Source organism: Neocloeon triangulifer, unplaced genomic scaffold (assembly GCF_031216515.1).
Source record: "Neocloeon triangulifer isolate White Clay Creek 2 clone unplaced genomic scaffold, ASM3121651v1 ptg000014l, whole genome shotgun sequence".
In the NCBI taxonomy this organism is placed as follows: Eukaryota; Metazoa; Arthropoda; class Insecta; order Ephemeroptera; family Baetidae; genus Neocloeon; species Neocloeon triangulifer.
This window is the reverse complement of record NW_026775556.1, coordinates 9,964,872-9,989,637: the sequence shown is the minus strand read 5'-3', so window position 1 is coordinate 9,989,637 and position 24,766 is coordinate 9,964,872. Positions and strand designations below refer to the sequence as shown.

Here is a 24,766-nt window from a genome sequence, read left to right as displayed (position 1 = left end):
CGCTTTTTCGAGAATCAACAAAATACTTATCTATCAAAAGTTGTTATTAAGTAAATCTTGTGATATGCAACAATTTAAATTCAAGTTTAATTATTTTTTTAATCGATTCTAGTTTCAGTTAGCAAGTTTATGCCGGAGCTATGTGAAAAAGTTGTTTAATGATATATTTTTAATAATTTCCAATGGGATGAAAAAACTTTGTTCACTATACAACTCTGGTGGCCCTGAAAAGGGCCGTTAGGACTGCGGCGAGGGAGGAGGCTTCTGCAGTGTGATGACGGGCTGAAGCCTCGGAGTTATTTTTGGGGAAGGGCTATTATTGGTTTTTCTTTTTTTTCTTTTTTTTTATCATTATTATTATTATTATTATTATTTTATTAAAATTAAGTAGGGAAGGTTGGTTTTATTTGTAAATTTCTCAAATCATGCCACCAAGCTTCATGATCATGTACTTGGCCATCATCTTTCTGTCCCTCTTCTGCATCTCCTTCGGGCCGACGTATTTCACCTTGGCGGCTTTCAACCTCTTCATAGCCGTCTGGACCCCACCTGGGAAGTTGGTAGCCTCGATCGCATACTTGATCGGAGCGCCAGGGCTGTTCTTGACAAACTTGACGAGGGCTTTGTCCTGCTCGGGAGTGCTGCTCTTCTTTCCGGGAGGGTTGCCCTGCTTGGCGGCGTTGGCTGAACGGCGGTACTCGGGGGCATCGCCGCCACTCTCTTCCATCCGGAACGCCTTGTACCATCGGGCAACGGTGGCCCTGGAGAAGCCGTGTATGTGGGCTGCGTTGGTGATGGTTTCGCCGTTGAGGATCTCTTCAATGGCGGCTTGCTTCTGCTCGGCGGTGGCGATTTGCCTGCTGGACGATGGAGCGGGCGCTGAGTGATCCATTGTGCTGGGAAGTTGCGGTAGGAATGATGTCTGAGCGAAAAATCGGGCTGCTTTTATACTCGCGAGCGAGGGGAGGTAGCGAATGAGGAGCTGCTGCGCTGTTCACAATATGCGCGGCGTACAATTGGAATACAGAAATTTAGATCGCGTTATTTCACCTGAAAATATTAATAATGATTAAAATAATATTTATTTTCGTTCAAAAACTAAGATTGTACCACTTACAAAAAAAATTTATAAAAAATATAATTGTTTCAAATGTTAATGATAAAAATTAAATTATAAACAATTTTTCTAACACACTTTTGTTAAAGAAATATATTTTAACTCTCCCAATGGCTATAATATTTACCATTCTTGCACATTCTTGTTTAAAAAAATAAAAACCAAACTGAACTGCTTTAAGTGCGGGCTGTGGTGGCCTCTTCGTGGGGCTTTCGTCTGAACGGGCTTGGACTCCGCGTTGCCATACATCCAGAAATTATCAATAAAAATTTTGAAAATCATATTTATCTATTCTCCATTCAGATACAATTTATTTTAAAAATGCAAATGAAAGTATTCTTTGAAGCTGACAGGCCCTTTTCAGCCCCCCCCCCCCCCCCGGTAAAAAATATCATTTTTTTTCAGCTCCTCTAATCAATGAAAAAGCTAAAGTTTCCATTTTTTTTTGCGAAGTCCTAAACAAAGATTGGAAAAAAGCCTGCGCCTGCCAGATAAGAAATTGTCATGTATCCTTAAGCTAAAGCATTAATTGAGTTTTAGAAGCTCATTCAATATTTAAATCATTATTATTTCTACGACTGGAAACACGGCCCTATTCAGAGCCACGTGCCATGTAAAAAATCATAAATTATTTTCATTTCCCAAGCTTTTATTCATAAAAAAGCAAAAGGTTTCATATTTATTTATAAATTTCATTTTTTTTTCTCATTTTATTTTCATTTTTATGTTTGGAAACCCAGCCCTTTACAGGGCTACCTGCCAGTAAAATATTTTAGAGCTATTTGAACATGGATTTTTTTTATTATTTCATAATCTTATTTTAATTATTTTTTTTATTATATGCAAGATTTTGTTTGAGATTTTTATTTACAACTATAAAATTATTAACACTCATAAGAATCAGGTGGGAAATTGGGATGGCCATATGGATAGATTGGTGTGGGCCGCTGCGGTGGTCGACGCGCCTCGTTTGGCACATAAATCTTGAAACGACGGACGTTGGCCTCCTTGATCCGCCTGTTTGCGACGTGGACTGAGGCGGGATAGCCCGAAATGGTCATGGCCCTCTTCAGGGGCATGCAGGGGTTGTGCTTGATCAGGTTGATGAGCTCCGCGTCCTCTTCGGCAGTGGTCGTTCGCCGGTCAGGTCGTGCTTCTGGTGCGGCGGCCGCGTCCAAGACCGCGTCCAAGATTCCCAGATGGGCCCTCTGCCACTCGGCGATCACGTTCTCAGGAGCTCCAAGCATGACCGAGACGACGGCAAGCGGGTGCCCGTTGCTCAGCAGTTGCAGGGCTGTCTTCCGCAGAATGGGCTCAGGAAGCGGCTCAGCTGGCGGGCGGCAGTAGAGTTTGTGACTCATGGCGAGAGCGATCAGTGATTGACTTTGGATCTTCACCGCGCTGCTTTTATACCCAGGCGAAGAGGAAATCGACCAATCACGGATAGAAAATTATATCCCGCGCGCAACACCTAATTAATGATTTATTAAAATAAGTGCGTGCAGTTTTAATGCATGTGTTAGTTTTTAATATTTTCTTTTAAAATATTAAATTGAATGCGTGATGCCATAATTTTGAAAAAATGATCAGCAGAAATAAAAAATAAATATAAGAAGATTGAAAACTAAGTGATAAGAAAGAAACCTAACTGCGGCGAATGGGGTCTTTTTGTTCTTGGAAGTTTTAGCAAAATTCTTGCTAATGTTGGTAACGTTTTTTGTCCTACAATTCCTTTCCTTTGAAATAAATTGTTTTCAATAATTGAATTAAACGATGTAATGTAACAATTTGTACAACCATAAAAAAGCGCGCTTAATATTTTTCCAAAATTATGGGCAATTATTTTACCCTGAAAATTTTTCCAACTTGTATTTTTGATTTGATTTAGTACTTATGACTAAACGCCTTTACGTGGAATTACGTTCCGAGACGCGAGATACTGAGACAAAACCAGTGTAAAAAAGTTAGAAAAATTCCTGTTGTGATAATAAAAAATTTTAATTGAGGGCGAAAATTTCCCAAAATTAAAATTCTAGTTGATACCCTGAAAAAATATATGTGACAAATATTTAGAATTACAATTTATATTTTTTATAATTCTTTTTTTTTCAAAAGAAAAAATACCGGAAACTGAATACAGAAATAAAATTTTTCGAGGCTGATTAGCTATCATGAGAATATTATTTTCAATTAAAATTAAATGAAGCAATTCAGTAAATAACCAAATGAAACTTGATAAAAATGTTTCCATTTTGTTCAATATTGAAGGAATTTTATTATACGTAGAACTTGTATTCCTACTATTGTAATGGAGTGCAACTTATTAAATTTAAACAAAATATCATAAAGTGTTTTAAAAATGGTAATATTAATTTTTAATTTCCATTATATCACTGCTGATGTACTCATACTTCCCAACTAAAAAAAAAACATGTATGAGAATTTCTCATCTTCTTATGCTAATTTAATTATGCATGCAGATGAGGAATTTGCTAGCTTGATTTTTTTCAGTTGAGAATTTTGTACGCATCAGCGGCAACATATTTTACAAAGAGGAACGGAATGTAAAAACAGCTTTAGATAATTTTTCAAGCTGAGCAGGTTTTCTACTTTTTCTTTAATTTAATTGTGAGTGGTGTTTTGTTATTTTCTTTTCTTTCTTTTTATTATTTATTAATTTTTTTTATTAATTTTTTTTATTAATTTTTTTAAAATTTTTTTTGTATGTTTTATTTTATTTATCAGAATCACATATTTACATAAATTTCAATATTCTGCAGAATCCACACTGTCCATATCCATGAAGGCACTCCAGAGTGCCGGGGCCCAGTAGCGCTGCATCGGAGGAGTGAGCTTCAGACCCGCTTGCTTCAGCCTCTTCCTGGCGGTGGAGTGACTTGCTGGAAAGCCAGACAGCTGGATGGCCCTGCGCATGGTAATGTGCGGCTGAGCTCGAGCGACTTCAATCAGCGCCCTGTCCTCCTCAGGGGTCGACCACACCGGTGGGCCTCTCGGCACCGGCAATTCTCCTCTCAGCACTGCTTGATGCTTCTTCCACCATCGGCCGACCGAATTCACTGCAAAGCCAAGGTCCGCAGCAATCTTCACTTGCGTCTCTCCACCGAGGATTCTATTGATGGCCTCAGCACGCTGCTCAGGAGTACTGCGGTGCCACGGAGGTTCTCTTGTGCCCGACGAGTCTGCATTCACCGTCGAGATGGGTGGATCGGGGGCTGGTGAACTTTCCCTCTTGCAGTAGGAGCTCATTGTTGATGATCTTGATGTGGGGTCTGAGAGACCATTCTGGTATTTATATATTTGTAATTTTATAACATTCATTTAAATTTCGCTACTGACATTCTTTAAAAACAAAATAATGATTTGTATTAATTTTTTAAATTATTTAAAAAAAGATTTATTTTATTAAAAATAATTTAAAAAAAATAAAAAAAATATATATAAATTAAAACATTTAATATTATTGTTGGTGTATTTTTAAGTTAAATAAATATTAAATCCGCATAAAATTTTGTTTTGTTGTCCCTCATTTTGAACACAACTGACTTACAATTCGTTTCATCAGTTAATTACAATTTGCTGTGCTATGTGCTGTGTATAAGGATTAAGAACTTAAATTTTTTAATTATGTATATATATATTTTTCTTAATTAATTCTTTTTCCATATTGTAATCAATTCACTGGCCGCTTATTTAAATTAACCTTGTAAACCATTTACATTTAAATTTCTCCACATATATCTGTTTCGTATTAAGTAAATATTTTTTGTCGATATAAAAATATTGGTTGTATTCAATTATTTGTTTTTCTTCTTTATGAACATAATTGGGCAGAATGCGGTTTTTCTTCTGTATATTCCTGCACAACTATAAAATTTTTTCGTTCACTTTAATAGCAATATTATTTTGTATTATTCAAATAAAAAAAAGGCAGAAATTATATCCGATGGTAGGACTGGGTCACTGGGTAGGACACAAATTTCAGAAGCAAAATTTAATCAGTTGGTGTGGTTTTTTTTATATTTTTTTTTCATTTTTTTTTTTCATTAATTGTATTTTTTTCTATTTTTCCTTTATTCATTCAATCAAAGAAGTATACATTTATTTTAAGAATCATCCTCTTCTGACGAAGATTTGCGACAAATGCGCACTCTTGGCTGAGTGATCTTCAAACCAGCGTCTCTCAGCCTCTTCCTGGCCGTGGCTTCACTGGCTGAAAATCCTGACAACTGCATAGCTCTTTTCAGGGAGATTTCTTCGTAATCTTCCACTACCTCAATCAACGCTTGATCCTCCTCAGGGGTAGTCTTCACAGGCCGAGCTCGCTCTTGCTTCTCTCCCTCAATCTGCTCGCGCTGGTGCAGGGTCCACCACCTGGCAACGGTCCTCGGATCAAAGCCAAGGTCCGCCGCGATCTTCTCCGCTGTCTCTCCTTTGCTCATTCTCTTGATGGCGTCCTCACGTTGTTCTGGGGTGCTGCGAAGTCGTGGGTAGGAGTCGCGCAGCGATGATGAGGCTTCAGCCATAGTGGACCTTGCCCCGTCTGATGTTGATGGTTCTCCTTCTCGAATTCCACTCATGGCTGCAATTTTTCTGATTGATAGTAATTGACTTGCACGAGGCTCAATATTTATTTCCAAAGACATTTTAAAGAAAATTAAAAGAAAACTATTTTTGGATGAAAATATGCAATGTGAAAACAAAATTTTAAAATGTTTTATTTAAGTTCACATAATAAATTATATATTTTATTTATAATAAATGTGTAAATAACGGTTTAAATTATATTTAAAAATAACTTCTTGAAAATAAAATATTTTGTTTTTAAATAAACGCACAGTTTTTGGACGATTATTTATTATTTCTGTTCTATAAATAATAAAATAACTCAATTCAATTCATTTATTCTCTCGCAACAAGTCAAACAGAAAATTAAAAAATCACATTGGGAGAGAATTATAATTATATAAGATAAGAAATACTATTGATACACCAGGTGAACTTGTGAAATTAAGGACCAGGAAAAAATATTAAAAAATTATTACTTTCACTTCAATTTAAATGGAAATACTTTAAAATTTGCATGAAATATTTGCACATCCCTTTCTGCGTTCCAAATTATTTAACAAATCAAATAATCGATTTAATTTTATTATCTAATGGAAACACACGCGCAGGAAGCGTTTGTATGGGAATTTCTTTTTAATAAACACACAGCGCACCAACACAATTTGCATGTCACTTTTACGGCCTGCATTCCCCTTCTCCGTAAATGCATATCGCTTTTTTATGCTCCAACTCTCGGCAGAGAGAACCCAGAGCAAAACAATTCCACTACTTTATTGCCATTGCATTATTGCACAGGGGCTTGTTCCTGGTCATCAAAGAGTGTCGCTTTTTATCAGAAAACGTAAATAAGAAGGAAATAAAAGTGAATCGGGCCCTTGAGAATTGAGTGACGCTTAATTTTATGACCGTGCACCAGCGATAAAATATCCAACAGTAAAATGATAACGGTCGATGGGAGAGGTGTAAAAAGATAACATTTAAAAACATTTTGCATAGACATATTATATAAAATAAAGAACAAAACGTCTTCTGGAAATAAAAGTCAAAGTGGCAAAGATTCCGTCTCCTACCAGCGTTTGCACACATACAATGCGGCACAATGGAGAATTTTCATAAAATATGATTCGTGCAGCTAGGGCGAATTAAATTCAACCGCATACTCGGTAAATCACCACCAATATAACAGCTGACCTCAAAAGCAATCCAGGGAAACTCGTCCCCCGCGATATTTCACGGCGATGCGACGTCAGGTAATAACGATTTGTCGCGCATTTGAATGAATCGGCCATAAATTCAAAAGCAAAAATGCGGGGCGAGTTACACACTTTCTTCCTACAGAGACCGGCTGGGCTGATAGGCCGGGGGAAATAATTTATCAAAGTCCGACGCTAAAGATGACGCCGGCGATGGTCATATTCATCATTCGCAGCTGGGGGCCTTTTAAAAAGAATTCGCATCCCCCACATCAGTCTTCAGTGGGACAAAAAATGATGATGATGTGTTTCTGCGCCAACCATGTTAATAATAATCGCTCCCATGCCGAAAATAAGACTGTACACTCAGATCGTAGCTCTGCTTTTTGCCTATCATTCTTCCGGCACTTTTTTTTGTTATTTATTTCGCCTAAACAACAGGGGGTGCAAATTGTTTATGTTCTCGAGGTCACGACACAGCAAAAAGTGAGCGAGCACTGCTCTTGGCTGCAAGGAAAGTTGATTAATTGCTTTTCTCTTTCAGACTGCGAGTTTTGTCCACTTTACTCTTGTAGCCATGGGAGGAAGGGACAATTTATTTAATTGAAAATTTACGTCCGCATTATAAAAGAAGAATTTTCTTCTTTATTTAATTGAGGAAATTTTTTATTTTTAATTGATAATAGAAAGAAATAGATTTGATGAAAATGAGCGATGATAGATTCTCCCCTTTAATTGAACACTTCATTTAAATTTGAGAATAATACAAAATAAATCCAGATTTCTTGTGGATGCAAATATTTCTTTAATCGATAAAAATAATGAAGATTTATTTTTGGAGATGCAGTGCCCGGTAAATTATTTCCATTGCGATGCTTGTAAGGTTTTTTATAATGTTATCAAGCCACTCTTCCTTTTTCTGTGCCTATAAATCTAAGACTCGAGTTAGACTGTTGATAAAAATTGTATCAAAGGGCCTTTTACCTCTGTGTATAAAACAAAGACCGGGATATTTTTGCGCACAGTTTCATTTCATCTATCACAGTTGATCCTTCGCAGCTCTGCGCTTATCACATCATTTGCATCTTCTTCAAATCTGCTAACCAGGTTACAGGCGGTAACTATGTTCCTAATCTTTCACTTTGCAGACGAAAAAAATTATCACGATTATTGATCAAGATTATTTTAATTTCATTGCTCACAGTGTTTATATAAAAATATCTCTCACTTTCAATAAGCAATATTCATCAAGATATTAAAGAAATCAATTTTTAAAATTGTTTTGTTCCTCAATTCCTCATTGTATTTTGTTGTTTTTATCTTTTTTGTTATCAATTCAATTTGTAATCTAAAATTTATGGATGATGTACTGTGTTTGGGCAGAGAATGCCCAGTGATACATTAAAAAACTATTATTTGGAATTACATTTCCCGCGGGGCCATTTTATTTAGTTCAAGCAAAAATTTTCTTTCTATTATTTGTATTCATCTTTCTTAACATTCAGCTATGGACGGAAAATCCAAGAGCCAAGCTAATGGGAAACCACACACGGGAGCCAATCCCTACCCTACTGGTCCATCAGGTCAGGGTGGCAGGGGTGGTCAGCCAAGTGGCAATGCCGGAGCTGCAGGTGGAAGAGCAAATCCTTCAAACGCTGGGAAGCGAGCATGTTAAATGGTTTTTATAAAAGTCCATTGCCCATGAATAAATAAAACTTCTGATAAAAAAGTAAACAGCTATAATTTTTCTTAACAATTACATTGAAACCTATGATAAATGCTAATAGAAAATCGAAAAATAATGAAGAGAAGTAGTAGAGAAGCATATCAGTTAAAATTGACCTTCAGCCAGTTAGATCGTTTTGGGACGCAGCAAAGAGTTAATATAATGATATTGAGAACTTGATGCGCCAGGGAATCTTATCTTTTTCTATAAAAAAACTATCTATCACACTGCAGAAATTCAATTGCTCCATAAGCTTATCTCTCATGATGTACAAACTTCTTTAATATAGAATTATTCCATAGACAACAACGACGCCTAATTAAGCTACCACAAAATGATTTAGACAAAACTGATGTAGACTAAATTCCCTGTTTTAAACTAAACTGTTTTGCCCTTTTTTTATTTCTTTTGTTTATTCCCATAATTTTGTATGCTATAAAAGTAATGTGCGTGGTAAAAAGAGGAAAATTTCAATTAAATCTTAGTTTTATAGATTTTTTTTCACACACATTACAAGTTCAAAATCCATCACATAATAAGCATAATGACTTCCATCCTTTGAAGGAGTCATAAATCAATCACTCCATCAGCTAGCGGCTCGCCAACAATTGCTCACTTCCAGTCGGCTGATTTTTATGTCCGATAAATTATTCTAATTTGAGACTGCTGCATTAATCATAATTATGAGCGACGTTTTATCGAGTAAAAGCAGACGAGCAAACACGCTCTGACACGCCGATTCGATTGCCCGCGAACTATGTATAGGCGAGAGAAAGAGAGCATTAATCTCTTCCACTGAAAAAGCAGCAGATTAGCGCTTGATTTATATGCAGCGCTCTCGGAAACAGCAGAGTGCAAATCGCGCTGTCGCCGCCCGTTTCAACGACCCAATTTCCCGCCTTTTCAAATAAATGCACTTTGCGCTAAATTTTCCCGAGCGGCTGCCATTTTTCCGCGGCACACGGACCTCTTTCGTGTACTTATCTCCTTGTTTCCATTGTGCACTGTTGTTCTCGCGAGAGCTCTTTCTTTTCGCCTCCTCCTGCATAATGTATGAAGGCACTGACGGACTCCTCTTTTCTTTCCTCCATCTTTCTCTCTCTCCCGTCTTCGCGAGGGCTGCTTTTGTGCCCGTGCGTGCCATTAACGGTGCTAATTGCTCGAGGTTTTGCCTTCAAATCTCTTCCTTTGGCACATCATTGTCTCAAAATTTGGCTATTTCGCCAGCTTGTGCGAATTAATTCATCTCGTGCAGACCCAAAGGGAGATGAGTAGAAAATTGTTCCGAGAAAACGCGCAATCAATTTTAATTTTGCGCAGACCGTCTCTTGGAATTAAACTGTTCTCTGAGCATCTTTACGAGCTCGGCGAATTTATAAATAAAATCCTGCTGAACGGTAGCGAGGCGTTGTGAAGAGGAACTTGGAGGAACTCTGCAGGTAATAAGTAATAATAATTTTCGTAATTACCCTCTTGCCACCCAGACAGTGTGCTTTCCATGGAGGAGAGAATTAATTATTCCGCAACAATGGTTCGTTTGAAAGAGCACTTACAAAATCCTCTGAATGCGCGTTTGTGAGTGCTGTGAAATTTATGCGTTCCGCGTTCAATGTGCGCACTAAATACTTAATTGAAATTACTTTTGTCAAATATCTTAAATTGCAATTTCATATTTATGCATAAAAAAAGAGGCATTCAAAGAAATATTTAATATAAAATATTTAGCTCTCAGATTTTTTTTTCATTTTACATTTCTGTTTAAAATTTAAACTTGGTCAATTTCATCACAGTGAAAATTTTTGGCTTTAATATAAGTGTGTCAATAATTAAAGGAGAATAGCTGAAAAAAATTAACTCTCAGCAAGGGGCTAAAAAGCAAAGGGTTTCTTAATAATGAAGAGAAAATACACCGAAAAAATCTCCCCTCATTGTTAAACCCCACGCAGAGAGAACTTTTATGAAGTTTCGTGCGCACCCAGAGTGCGAAAATTTTAAAAGGGCCTATAATAGAAGCGAGCGGGTTATTTATTAACGCGGAAATGTAGCCGAGAGCGGGCGTTCGTGTACGAGGAAAAGTACTCATCCCGCAGCGTTAAAGCCTCTGCCATGATGAGAGTTTTTCGGGACGTTTATTTAGCTGTTCACTTTTCTAACAAGGCATTGCACTTATTTAAACAACACAAAAGGCTTATGCGAGCCGAAAGAAGGAGCGGAAAATCCGCGGAGAGCAGAGCGTATCATCATCTCTGGTCGGGAGAAAGAAAAAGAAGGGCAGCAGTTCGCGCACAGGAAGAAAGGAAAAAGAGAGCGAAAGCGAACTCTTTTAATTTTGAGCCGCTCCCAATTGTAAATATTAAAAGCTCCTTTTTATGCTCTCGGATTTATTGACTGCTGCTCTCAGAATGGAAACCCGCTCTCGCTTTCTTATATAAAAGTGTACGACGCTTTGCCTTCGCGCCGCTCTTGCCAATTCCCGAGACTGAAATTAGAAAAGTTACTCAAGCTGAAATTTGAGAGTTATTCCAGTTTTAATTACGTCAAATATATTCAGCGCTGATGGGGGTTTTCTCTTTCTTATTTCTCTCTTCCCTCCGCAACTTACGCGAGCTCTCCCTCTAATTTAAATTGTACGCTGTATCGACCCGTGGGCCACCTTTCAAGAAACTGAAAAGACATAATATATGTCCACATTGCTTCAGTATGAGCATGCAGGGTTAAAATCGTACTTTTTTAACTTTTATTGTTCAATTTGAGAAAAGAAACCTTCAATTAAAAAAAAAATTAAAATCGAAATATTGCATAAAATAGACATAAATGAATAAATCAAAGAAAAAGTGGAAGCGCGGCATTATTTTACTTTAAATATTTCTTTTTAAATCAAGATATCTTAAAAAACTGAAAGGTAAATTTAGCGTGACCGCGGCGTCCGAGTCTTTCCTGTTGCTGGGCGTTTTAGCAGACATCATCATCTGTTTCATCCTTTCCAAACCCTTTTAAATTGTTTCTTCCCTTATTTCTCCAATTTTTAACATTTTGTTCTGATCAAAGAAGAATATAAAATAATTATAAAGCTTGATGATTTGAATTTAAATTCGGCTTTTCCTCGAAAGTGTTTTTGTGAGTTTTTATTGTTTAAGAAGAAACAATATCCTGCCCTACAACATGTTTCGGCTGCTCTCGGCTTTTTTTTTTTAGGGTCAGGCCAAGACAAAGTCTTGTCGGCCTGTGCCCTTTTTAGTGGCGCAGAAGGTGCCACTCAATTTTGTCTTTTTTTTATTATTTTCGACCACCGCCGAGAAAGCTCATGAATTATGGCTGCAGCCCGCAGCCGACACATGTAGAGCAGGATATTGTTTTTTCTTAAACAATAAAAACTCACAAAAACCCATCGAGGAAATGCCGAATTTAAATTAAAATCACCATGAATCAACCCTCGATCGTGAACTTTAGGACAAATCCAAAATTTAACATCAATTCTTTATTTGTTTGTTTTCACACCCGCACTGGTAATAATTTAATATAAAGCAGAACTTGTAACTTCGGGCAAGTCAACATTCTTATTTTAGAAAAATCCCAAATTTAACATTAATTCTTTATTAAATAAATATTGTAAAATTTTGGTACACTCTTGAAAATTGTTGCTGCATGCTGTTTATTGTTCTTAATCTTGGGTTAATCATATCCAAAATTATGGAATCTTTTTAAGAATGTATTATGAAATAGTAAGAAATATTGGAATTCATGGCGTAGCTAAAAATGTGATTCTTTCTGTATTGTCATTAATGCCAAAAAACAGCTATCAAAATCTATAATCAATTTAACCTATTGCGTTGGCTTTTTTAATCTGTTTTTGAATAAAAGCTATAATGGAGGTTTTGTAGGCTGCAAAATGCACTCACCCTCGAAGAAGTTAAAAAAGTTTGAAGCTCTTGCAGATGTGCAAATGAATAAGGGACCAATATATTGGATTTTGTGAGAGGCACGGTGCTAAAAGCAAAACAAGCCATAATCCGAAACAAGAAAAAAGCCTCAGCCCCATGAGAAAATTCTCGGCTGCTTGGCATTTTTATTGGGGACGAGAAGCGAAAGCAAAGGGAAACGTCGGTAGAAATAAAATAAATCCTGGACGGCGGTGGCGAGGTTTAGCCCGGCCGGCTCTTTCGCGCTCACCCAAATCTTGATTACTTTCTGCACTCTTATTTCTTTATTGCGACTGATAAGCCAAATGCGGAATAAATCTGACAAATCAGGACGCTTTTCCAAGGAGAACCGCTTTAGTTGGGGAGGAAAGTCCCAATGACATAATTCAACGTGGATCTGATAAAGGACACTTAGGCTTTTGTGGCCATAGAGGAAGACTTTCAATGCTATTATAAGTGATTATTAACCAGATAGTGATAATTAGGTTTGAAAAGCATTTTTCACGATGAACAAACGGTATGTTTTATATTTATACGATTTATGATAAAACTCATTTTAGCAAATTCGGGTACAAAATTTTTAATGGATATTTTTTGAATGATTTCCTAACTATTATGTATATGGGTTAAAAAATTTAAAAAGTGTAATGAAAAAAATAATTATTGAATAATTTAATTCATGCAAGTAATTTTTCATTTTTATTCATGATTCTTTGACAAGGCAATTTAATAATTTTACTGAAATCTTCTTTAATATTATAATTTTAAATTTGGCAGTATTTTTTATTTTCTTTCGTTTTTTTAAGCTATTGGAAAGATTTTTAAAAAAAAGTGTGCTAGGCTAGAAATACAGCGTAGACGAGATGCTAGCAGGAATAGGTATTGTGCATGAGGGAGCGAAGCAAAATGTCATTCCCAGCAGCGCAGAAACGCCCTCGACTTATGACGAAGGAGTTAAACATATTTCACACTCGCTCGGCTTTCACACTTGGTTTCATCCAGTTACTTTTAATTGGAGATAACGAACGCGCCACCAGAGAGGTGCTCGAATGATGATAAAAAAGATCAAGCTGCCGCCGCCGCCGCTCTATGAGGAGGAGAGATTCGTTTTGCGGAGGGTTTTTACCCGGCCAGAAAAAGTCACTCCAAGGATTTGCATGCAGTCCTCGCGAGGGGCCAATTTTTTGCGCGTCTGAATAATTAGCTGGCAGTTTCGATCCGCGTGCAAATTCACTCGCATTTGAAAATGAATTATAAGAAACTTGGAGCTTTTGATTCAATCAGCCCTTTCGAGTCGGGTGCTTCGGCCAAAAAAGAATTTCCTTCCTCTTTTCTTCATACAATAAAAGCTCATTTTTTAATTAGCATCGCCGGCTTCTGTATTTCAATTAAAACATATTACAATATATATCAAATAATTTTCGGTTTAAGGTGTTTGAATATTATAAATTTTGATTTCTAATTAATTCTAGATAACTTGTAATCTGCTTGTAATTATATCTCTTTATTTTAAACTAAATTGTAAAAAAAAATATTTTAGCTCATAATTTGTATAAAAATTTTCTTGATTGTGTAATGTGATTTCATAATATAATTAATTATTGGAAGAAGAATAGGTAAATAAAATATTAAATTGGCTTACCTGCTTCAATGCACATTTTAAGAAGTGATCGATGAAGGTCCACCGCTCGAAACTCGACACCTGCACACTCTCCTCATTGCTTTCTTGACCACACCACTGACATCACTATAATTGCTATGTCAGCAATTAGCATTCACATTCACGTTCAACAATGTGTTTTGATAAAATCGCATGATGATGTAAACACCAATGAGTCCATCCCGCACAGGTGTGAAGAGAAGACTGCCTGACTGAGCTGAATTACATAGTTTTGCTGATGGTTTTTGAGAATAAGTTACTTTTGTAGGTATAGTGTAGATACATAATGGAGAGAAATAGTTTCATATTGCGTCTCCCTCTCTCTCCTCTGCACAAATAAGACTAGTTATTCTATATAGAAGACATTCCTTTAATTCCTCATGCCAGTTGAATTCCTAACATATTTTGTTCACATTCCTCATTTTTATTGTGTCAGAAAGAAGGTGTGCATTAAAATAATTTTAATTCAGTTTAATAATGATATTTATTTATTTAAATTTTTAATAAATGAAAGTGCCGCAGAAGTTTTCGATAAAATAAAAAAGAATATTTTAAAATTTCATAAAGGATTTTTCAGGAATAATATCAATTTGGTTAATTTTTATCAGTTCATGATTTTATTGATCCCATTTAATACTTAAAATTCGGAGAATTTTGATGAGGAATAAAACTTTCCTATAATTGATTGTTACGAATCCTGCAATTGCAGACGGACTTCCCACATTAATTCGCAACAACTAGAAAGTTGCGTGTGCGTCAGAGATTCGCCTGGCTGTGGTGCGTTGGTGGTTTCGGCCTCTCGGTGCTGCCGCTGACATTGATGCAATTTTCATCAAGCCTTGTCTGTCGGCGGCGGAGTTGGAGCGAGCGAGGTGATAGATTGCATTCGAGTAGGTATACTTTTTGCTTTGGCCAGCCGTGTGCGACCCGAAACACCTGGTGCACATCATACTATACCTGCGCGCGGATAGAAATGAATTAGAGACCTCTTCTCACCGGGAAACTAACTGCTCCACCGGGAGCTGCTGACTATTGTGTGGTGCACCATAAACTCTGTTTTGTTCCGCAAGTAAATTATCTCTGATAAATGAGGTCTTTAAAAAAATTTAAATAGTCAACAATTTAATTAATCTTCCTCGTAGACATTTTTAAATCTGGCTTAATTTCTTTGTGACATTTTTAGTACTAAAAACTAATTAATTAAAAAAAAATGCAAAAATTAAAATATAAAAAACTTACTGTTTTTAGAAATTATAAATTATCGTCGAATAAAATCTTTCGTCTCATTAATTTAAATTTCATTTTGATTTATAAACATTCGAGTCACAATTCCAATGGGAAATAAACTCCTGCATGTAAAAGGCGATTAGTCATAAGTTACTAACTAATTTAAGGAAATTAATAGTTGATAATCTACCCCTGAAAAACGCTATTGGAGTGACCAAATTAGCACACTGCAAGAAACACGCGTTTTTTCATCGAGTTCATCCTCTCTCTGACCACTTTGCTTTTTCATTTTGGAATTGCGGCCCAAAAGTGCTCTCATCCGCGGCGGCTCGAAATCTTGTTTGCGCTGAAATTTTCGTTCGCTCTCCACTGCCGCACATAGTTTCAAAAGTTAGGCCATCACTGGCCGGGCCAGTATGCAAAAGAGAGCCAGCGGAGCGCACAATGTATTTATTTGCTCTGCTCTCCTGGATGAAAAAGAGCGCGCCGGATTCTCGCGCGTATTTACCAAAAAGCTGCCGGCTCGGTCGGTCCTTCAAATGTATGCAAATTGAGTATCCCGTTAAAAGTTTCTTTGTTGTTAGAGAGGCTGGAAAAGCGGCGGCGGTGCGGCGAATGTAACGAGTGCAGATGAGCGAACCGACGAGTTGCCTCTCTTTTTGCAAGTGCATTTTATGAAAAATATTAATTTGGCAAAAAGGCATGAGCAGCTTTTTAGGTCCACCTTTTTTATGTATTTTCCGAATTTAGGCACACTGGGAGCAATAATTGGTTTCAATTTTAAAAATTTTCATCTTCTAAAGAGCACCCAAGAGAGGAATAAAACTTTCTTTACATAAGCAGCGTGAATTGGCTGCACTTCATAATTATTTTACCCCATTTGCAATTTTCATTTTTTCTGTTCCTACGTTTCTGTTTTTTCTTTTCCTGTATAAATTGAAATAGTCCAAGAAGGAGTTACGTTGGAAATGGAAAGAGAATTTTAAAGGAGCGCACACGCCACTCAGGAAGAGAGAGAAGTAGGCGCCACGGTGCCCGACTTTTTTTCTTTTTCCGTCACGTCCACTTTCATTTATCACCTCTTTGACATTTCACTCTTATATACCTGCGCGTTCTGCTTGCTAGCTGTGTCTTTAAGCCATTATGCAGCGCGCACCTGAAAGAGCAGCAAATGACTTTTAGGTGTGGCTTCCTGTAATTTTCGACTCTCTTTTACTCTCTCTGGAAAACTGCCTCCGCTGACCTTTAGCCGGTAATTATGGCAGAGCTGCCGCTTTCTTTCACAACCCCTGCTTTTTAACTCTAAAAAAAGAGAGGAGGAGAATTTCTCGGCGAAAAAATAATGCAGGGAGTCTTTGCCTGTTTAAATAATTTACTTTTCTTGTTAACGTTTAAATTTCAGGTACAAATTTTATGATCTGAAAATTTGATAATTTGGTCAGAATTTTCCCCAAGATAATTTGCATAAATTTTGTATAAAATTTGATTTTTCAATTTTATTTACTGACATTACTTTTACTAAATTAAACTTCAAATTATAATTTTAAACACTATTTTGATCAGATTTATGTTAGGGAAAAGAGTTTTTAAAAGGTTTTAAATGACAACAACATTTTATTCATATTTAAACTAATTTTTATCATCGTACTTATTCCATTGTGTACCGATTTTGACTTCGTTTTAGTGTCATTATTTTTTGATATGTGATCGAGTGAGAAAGAAATTGTTGGAGAGACATAATAATGCACTTCCGAATGCTTTTGCAATAACGCAGATTGTCCCCCAGCTCCCATATTGCGCAGTAACAATAAAGGCGAGTGCATATAAAAGCCATGCAGATAGAGATAAAATGCACAACAGGCTATTAAGGAGCGACTTCAACTGACATTAATGGACTCGGAGATAATGTTTTTCGGAGTCAGCAGAAGCGAGAAATAAAAATCCGTCATAAGAGAAAAAGGGTCGCATGCAGTGAGAGCGCAGACAATAGATGGATGATCGGATGGCGGCTCATCAGTCTTGCGACGTCAACACCCAAATCAAGAGACAGGAAGTGCGAGAGAGACAACAACAACAGTGTCACCCTCAACAAATTATGTTTGCATTACACGCGGCGCAGCTCCTTTACTCTGTCAGCAAACAGCAAGATTAAGACATCAAAAAGCTGCTCGGCGCTTGATGACTTATTACTCTCGCGTCGCTCTCTCTTGACTTGTAATGCGATTATTACAAACTAGCGTCTTTCATTTTTTTTTTCTTCTTTTTTTTTACTGAATTCTTCAGGAAGTTCTTAAAAATAACAAATTAATTTCTGTAGACACTTCATTCCCTCGTACATTATTTCTCACATCAAATAGACTTTTTGATCTTTGCAGCTGATGATAATAATTTGCTAAAGATTAAGGAACGGACAAAACCGCAACACGGCCAGAAACAATGGCTCCTGATATACTATTTAACGACTAAAGCAGCCGCTGGTTATTGCTGCACAAAAGGAAGAGCTGCTGCCCCAGCGTTTTGTAACGGCCTGAGAATTATTTTCGCTAATATCCAACTTCCAGCGGCGCACACACCATCACCATAGAGCGCCCAGCCCGCTCTGAATAAATCCAACTAATGTGCGAGCAAGTCGTAATACATGCGGACCATTTTTATTACTGCGCAACCGAAATCGAATTAGAATGTTACATTACTTTCGGCTCCACAAGATGAAAGTGGAGCTTTTTTACGCCCCAGCCAAAGTCGACTGGCTTTTGAAGCTATTACTTGGCACAATTTTCCAATGAATTAAATGTTTAGTGGCCTCGTTATTCCAATTTATGGTCGTGGCGCCAACAAATAATTTATTCAAGGACTAATTGTTTTGCGTTGCGGATTAATTAAGAGCTTCCAAAACAATGTACTTAATTGCATTTTAACACACATCCTTCTTTAGTGTAATTTAATTCTGTGTGCCAAAAATCCCCAAAAGCAGGAAAATATAATTTTAGGAAAAAGTTTTCCATCATAAAATATTTAATCGAATTTCCTTCTCTTCCACTTTACATAACATTTGTACAATCTACGTTTATGCGGAGCAGGGCGGCAAGTGCGGTGGAGATATAGATGCAATTTGCGCCAAGTTCCGTCTTCGGCGGAGTTTGTTATCAGAAAGAAGGATGACTTATGGCAGAGAACGCGCGTGCCTTATCGACTGGCAGACCTGCCATTGTAATGCACGCCTCAGGTGCTACCAAACAATAAGTTTCTTGAAGAATGCCAACCTACAGCCGCCTCCCTGCGCTTGCGAAGAACAAGCAGAGACGACGACTAAAGAGTATAAGGCGGGTGGCCCGCACAAAGCGGCAAGATACACACACACAGCCGACTGCGCCTTAACCCTATCTCCGCTCTTTGTTCTTCACTTTCGCCGGCGAGCTACAATAATTGCCATCCTGTCCAAAAGGGGCGGATTTAGCAAAATAATAATTTTGTTGCTAAAATTTCAATTAAATTTTTATGGTAATAAATTATTTTAATAAATAATTTAATTGATAATACATACTCAAAATAAATGATTAGTTAAGTAATTTGTATAATTTTATGTAATGATTTTACTTTGGGAAATCTCTGTACTTCAAAACCTTTTACTATATTTATAAAAAAAACACAAAAGCCTTGCATTGGGAGCAAAACATCCAAATTAAATAATTCAAGAAGGAAATCATTAATTGTTTTATGAAGGATATATTAAATATTTATTATCTAATGACAATGCTCTAATTATAAGCGACTTTTTTTATATTAATTTGGTCCTTTTGCAAAATCTTTTAAGACTGAGCATTCATACACACAAACCCTTTGACTGAATCTTAATTCATTCAGTCAGACGTGAAACCAAACGGGTGGAAGTAAAAAGATCAAAAGTGAAAGGAATCAGTTTCCTTCATGCGCCACTGGCCGCGGTCGGGGGATGCGCCGAGCGACTTTTGCATCTCTCTCTCTTGCCAAGTGCGCAAAGCAACCCCAGCAGCAGCACCACGGTCGTTACCGAGATACACCTTTGATATGCTAATGAATATTTTAAGCGGAATAATCGCACTCTAACGATAATAAGACCTCGCACTACGACGTCGGAGAGGCTGCATTGCATAACCGTAACAATAATGCGTGCAAAATGAAAACATGACTTGGCAGCTTTCTAAGAGAAAGAGCTTTCATTTGCCACGTGCTGCGGCCACCGACGTCCCGATTTTATCTTTTCGCACCACCGAAAGGGGTGATATATATTTTTTGTCGACTCGACGGGATGCAATTAATTTGTAATTTATTATTTCTGCGCACAGCCCGATCGCTATCGGTTGACAGGGAAAATGGCCAATTCGGGTGTGCGGGGTGAAAAATCGTCTGTTGTTATCGGAGATCTTTTTTATTTAGTACATGAATTTCAACTTTGACGACGTAATTAGTTTGAGAAATGGAATAGAGAAGGTCAGCACTGGGAGAAAGTTTTGAAGCCGCGCTAAATCCGACTTGCAGGACGAGAATCGCCGCACACAAAAGTTGGTAGAGAACCCACCGCACATCATACACCAAAAGTTGGATGATTAACTTCGGAAAACAATTAATTAATCGCCTCTCGTGTCGGCGGCAGATGCGCAGAATAATTAGCCGTGGGGAGGCGCACAAAGTGGCATTTCGACTGGCTGGCTGATTATTTAGCCGCTCGGAAAACCTGCCGGGGCCAAGATATTCTCTTGCTTGAAGTGACGTCGCCGTGATGTGCGGCGCAGCATCGGTCTCTGAGATAAGGCGAAATTAAACTCGGCGTCTCAAGACCGGCGCTTTTACGAGTGTCCGAGGCGATTTTTATCACTGCCGGGCTCAGACGGAATTAATTAAAGAAAGCCGACTGGAATATAAAAGAAAATTAAATTGCTATGTAAACAAAACAAATTTTTTGGTCATATTATTTAAGTTAAAAACTGAATGACTATAGCATTTTTTTGCATTCAATAAAATATTGAATTATTAGTTTTTCGTTACATTTTATTCCATATTAAATTATTTTATAAATTTTTTAACTAATAATTTAAAGTTCTAAAAAAAGTTGGTCTCATTCGCTCATCTTGTAGTACTTATAATTAATGATATTCAATAACAAATTAATAATATATATATATATATATATATATATATATATACAAATTTGAGTATGAAACTGTAGCATCTGGAGGCGTGATTTGAAATATTATTGGAAATTATTTTTATATTTTATCCACTTTTTTTAGCTCCGCATTAAAACCATCAGAGCAAATGCCCCATTCAAAATTTATCGTGTTTTGACACGCGTCTGGGTGCTTTCCGAGGTTTTGCGCTCGCACACCAGATTTACGAGGCGCGAACAATTTCTCCGTTGGATTTGCGTGCATTATTCGGCTGCAAACGTGAGTAATGTGAAAGTGCGCGCCAAAGCCAAATTCGAAGCGAATTGGCCAGAGGAATTATTGGCCGCATTAAGTGACAACATATTGCCCTAAATCAAAGCAGGCGCGACACATTTCGGCGGAATCTATAATTTATCGGCGTGCTGTGTATTGGGCATGAACGCCATTTGAGCAGTGCGAAACTTTTTACACTAGCTCGAATTATGGCGCAACTTTTGCCCCACCGACTCGTTTGAATGGCCGCTTGCTTTTCTGTTGCGTTATTACTCATCTTTTTGTACACGAGCCGGCTGATTCTCATCCGCATGGGCAGATTTATCCTCTCGCTCTCTCGCGCAGCAAAAACTATATTGTCAAATTCTAAACTTTGGGCCGTACCACAACTTGCCTGGCAGAAGAAGAAGTGGTGAAAAATTGAGAATATATTTCTCTCTGCGCCGAGGCTTTTTGCTCGTCTCTTTTTAAAACCGGGAAATTCTTACACACTGCTTGTATTTTTTTCAGTTTTCCCTGAGTTTTCCTTCCCGCGCGTCCAATTATATGCCGCGTGCGACAAATTCCCATTCATTCTCCGTGAGACACGTCATTTCGACGCCGGCAAAGTAGGGAGCGTGGATTCCAACCCTCATTTGTATTGTTTCTCGTCACAAAACAAACATACAAAAATAACGCCCGGGCTATATTGTGGTTGGTGTATTATTCGTCACGGCAAATTGGGCGGTCCGCTTGCTTGTTAATATGCCACGAGAAAATATACATTTGTTTATTTTTCGTCAAATAAGACTTTCCACGCAATGATAACAAAAACAATACAGCTTCCAGCATACCCATCTTTCAGAAAAAAAATGACAGCGCTCCTCTCCTGCGGCGAACTCTCGCTTTTTATATCCCGCTGGAAAAAAGCCCTTTCGGCCGGGTGAGTGATGGGGAAGGATTTGGGGGAACTGCAATAATTGCAATTAGGACCCCCTGCCATTCACTGCTGCACAACAGTAATTTAATCACCTGAGAGCAGGAGACGCAGACAGCAATGGTGGTTAATTTTTTATTGATCATCGCAGTCCCGCTGGCGTGAAAAGTGCTCGCTTCCGGACGAAAATTATATTTTTCGGGGAGAAATTTGCGCTTATTTTTATATTCGTCTCCGGAGATTTGAAGAATTACACAGCCGAGATGAGAAATAATAATCTCGTTGCACTTTTTATGACTGCAAAATAAAGCATTTTCTTGTACACGCTTCGACGTTATTACGGCCATAATTCTTCCGAAATTCATGAATTTAAACGAGTTTCAGCAAGAGAGGGGTCTTTTCATCAGCGACGACCCTGCGGATGTGCAACTTTCTCCCTCGGGGACCAAGTGCGCCCCAAGGAGCAACCGAAATTTCGGATAATGCAAGTTAAAAGCGGCAGGTGTTGCATATCATGTCGCACGCAGGAGAGGGAGGCTCCGAGTTCCGAACTTAATTCGCATCCATGTGACGGAGCGCGTGACTGACTGCGTATGTATTGCTAATTAGGGCCCGTCGAGGGAACAAAAGCAGCGGCATCAACGCCGGAGAGCGCGAAAGTACACACACGGTGGCTCTCTAGCTTCGACAGTGTGTGCATTAGCTGCTTTGGCAGGGGCGGCTTTTCTCTTTCTGTGCTAGCAGAAATTAGAAGAAAACTTTTTACTTAAGCTTGGTCTTGATCTTGATGGGTGTGTTTACTTTGCAGACGCATTTCGCGTGGTGGAAAAGCTATTGCTGTTGCCGCGTGCGCCACTATATTTAAAAGTGGCAATTCATCAGAGAGGATTTGTTTGCGCAGAAACTTATAGTAGCTTGTAAACCTGCTGTATGTAAATATTAACAAATCTATAAAAACATTCAATTCAATCCAAATGATTCATTTTTTTCTATATAAAAAAAATATGCTTCAAACATTTTTTAAAGATAAAGTTTTTCATAACTTTTCTTGCTTCCTAAAGTTGCCCAATGGCCTATGTCCTACGAATTTTTTAATTTTTTAATAAATATAATTATACATATATATTCCATTTTGTCACTTTTTTATTAGTTTAAAGTAGATATTTTTTAGACACTGCTATTTATTATTCAAAATTTTCATATATGTACATTTTATTTTTGTCTTTTTGTCTCTACTTTTCTTTCTTTCTACTTCCCCCCGACCTCCAAGCATGCAAAATCAGACTCTGGTGACAAAGTCGTGTGGCCGGCCACCTTAAAGTTTGCAGTTTTCAGGATCATCCTAGTTTTTGCTAGCTAACGTCTGGGTGACATAGGCCGCACTGGCGATCAACGACCACAGGACCCTGACAGTAGACTTAATTCTCCAAAAATCTCTCTGCTTGATAAAAAAGCAGAATTATTGTTCATAAATATATATTTAATCAGTTTCAACCGTTTTGAAGAGAATTATATTTATAAAAACAGTTATCGCATCATTATCTTCTAATATACTTCAATTTTATTTCATTTAAAAGCAATAATTTATGCCTGAGAGAATCTCTACATTTTTTTCGTCACTCATCTCCAACTTTTTATTGAAAGCTTTAAATACATACTTTGTTTAATCTATTTTATCGTGCTTCAAACTGCATGATTATATATTTATTATTTATTCCGGCTGGTTTTGATTTTAGAAACTCTTCGGTAAAGCCGCCACTGATCGCGTTGCCCTTGCCGGTACATAACTCTACTTGGAAAATTTAACCCCCAAGTGACGTCACGGTCGTGTAGTAATTCAGTTGTCACTAGCAGAGAGGCTATTAGGCTGTTGGCTGCTGCTCGGGCGGCATTTGCGAGAGGCGAGTGAGATTTCAATTACGCGCACGCAGGCACGTCCGTGTGCTCTGTGCACGCCTGGATTGTTCGCCGAAACATGTTCGCATAATACCTGCTGCTAAATTCGGCGATCGCCGCACCGCCTCGAGAATCGGTGTAATCCATTATGCCGGTTTAATTACAACAGGGATTAGAGGCGAAAGTGGTGTGCGCGTGAGTGTGCACTTATACTCCCAGGGTGGAAATTGAAAGTGCGCCGAGATATTAATAATTATACGGCCGGAATCTTGGCCTTCACCCCATTCCTCCGGAGCTAATTTGCCTATTTTACGGGGCTTATATTGCAACATTACGATTAACGACGGCAATCTCGAAATGCATGCAAGTAATTCTCCAGGGAGATTATGCGCTTTGCGGAATTTGCATAAATTTCCAACGATCGAGTTTCGCAAATTTCAACACAGACCAAAGTCCGTCTCTTTTATAAATCGACGATGCAAATTCGGAATACGAGCCCCGAGGGATCGAGAGTTGCGCATCGCCAAATCGAATTAGCGCCCCAATCAGCGCTCCGTTTCAACTTTAAACATTCGAAACAAACGGTGGATGCAGCAGCATGCGTGTCACACGGGGACCGTAATTTGGCTTTAATTCGATTGCAGCGAGCGACCAACCAGCTCTGCAGCGCGTTGCTAATGTTCTTAATCCTATCTGCAATGATAAAGCCTCGATAATAACAATAGCGACGAGAGAGAGAGAAGAGAGAATTTTGGGTCTCGCTCTTCCCCCGCGCTTTATATAAAAGCAGCGCGCCGTTTATTCTAATAGGAGAGCAGATGATAATGCACCCTCATTGTGCTGCCTCTCTGTTCAGCAGAGATAGATGAGTGTAGAAGCAGCACCGCGTGCTCTCTTTACCTCCGCGATGTATTCATAATTTATTATTGAACGGTCTGACGGAGAAAGGAAAAAGAGTTCCTTTTTGTGTGTGTAATATTCTCGCGAGAATTCCTGCACCTAAATGCGCGTTTTTTGAAGGGTTGAAGTTTTCTCCTCGTTTAAATTTGGAAGATCACCAGGGGCGTATACAGGAAATTTAATCTGCTTAGGGGACTTTGCTGT

At 37.9% G+C, this 24,766-nt stretch overlaps 1 protein-coding gene across 4 annotated transcripts in view; it reads right to left on the bottom strand.

The window, feature by feature from the left end:
• LOC132200926 (insulin-like growth factor-binding protein complex acid labile subunit) overlaps positions 1-14,424 on the bottom strand; it is a 161,536-nt gene extending 147,112 nt beyond the window's left edge. Inside the window, exon 1 of one of the 4 annotated variants that reach the window (XM_059626717.1) lies at positions 14,186-14,424. The gene's annotated coding sequence lies outside the window, so the exon portion shown is untranslated. The remainder of the gene's footprint in view (positions 1-14,185) is intronic. The other 3 variants (XM_059626718.1, XM_059626715.1, XM_059626720.1) reach the window with 3 other exon arrangements.
• Between the last annotated feature and the right edge of the window lie 10,342 nt (positions 14,425-24,766).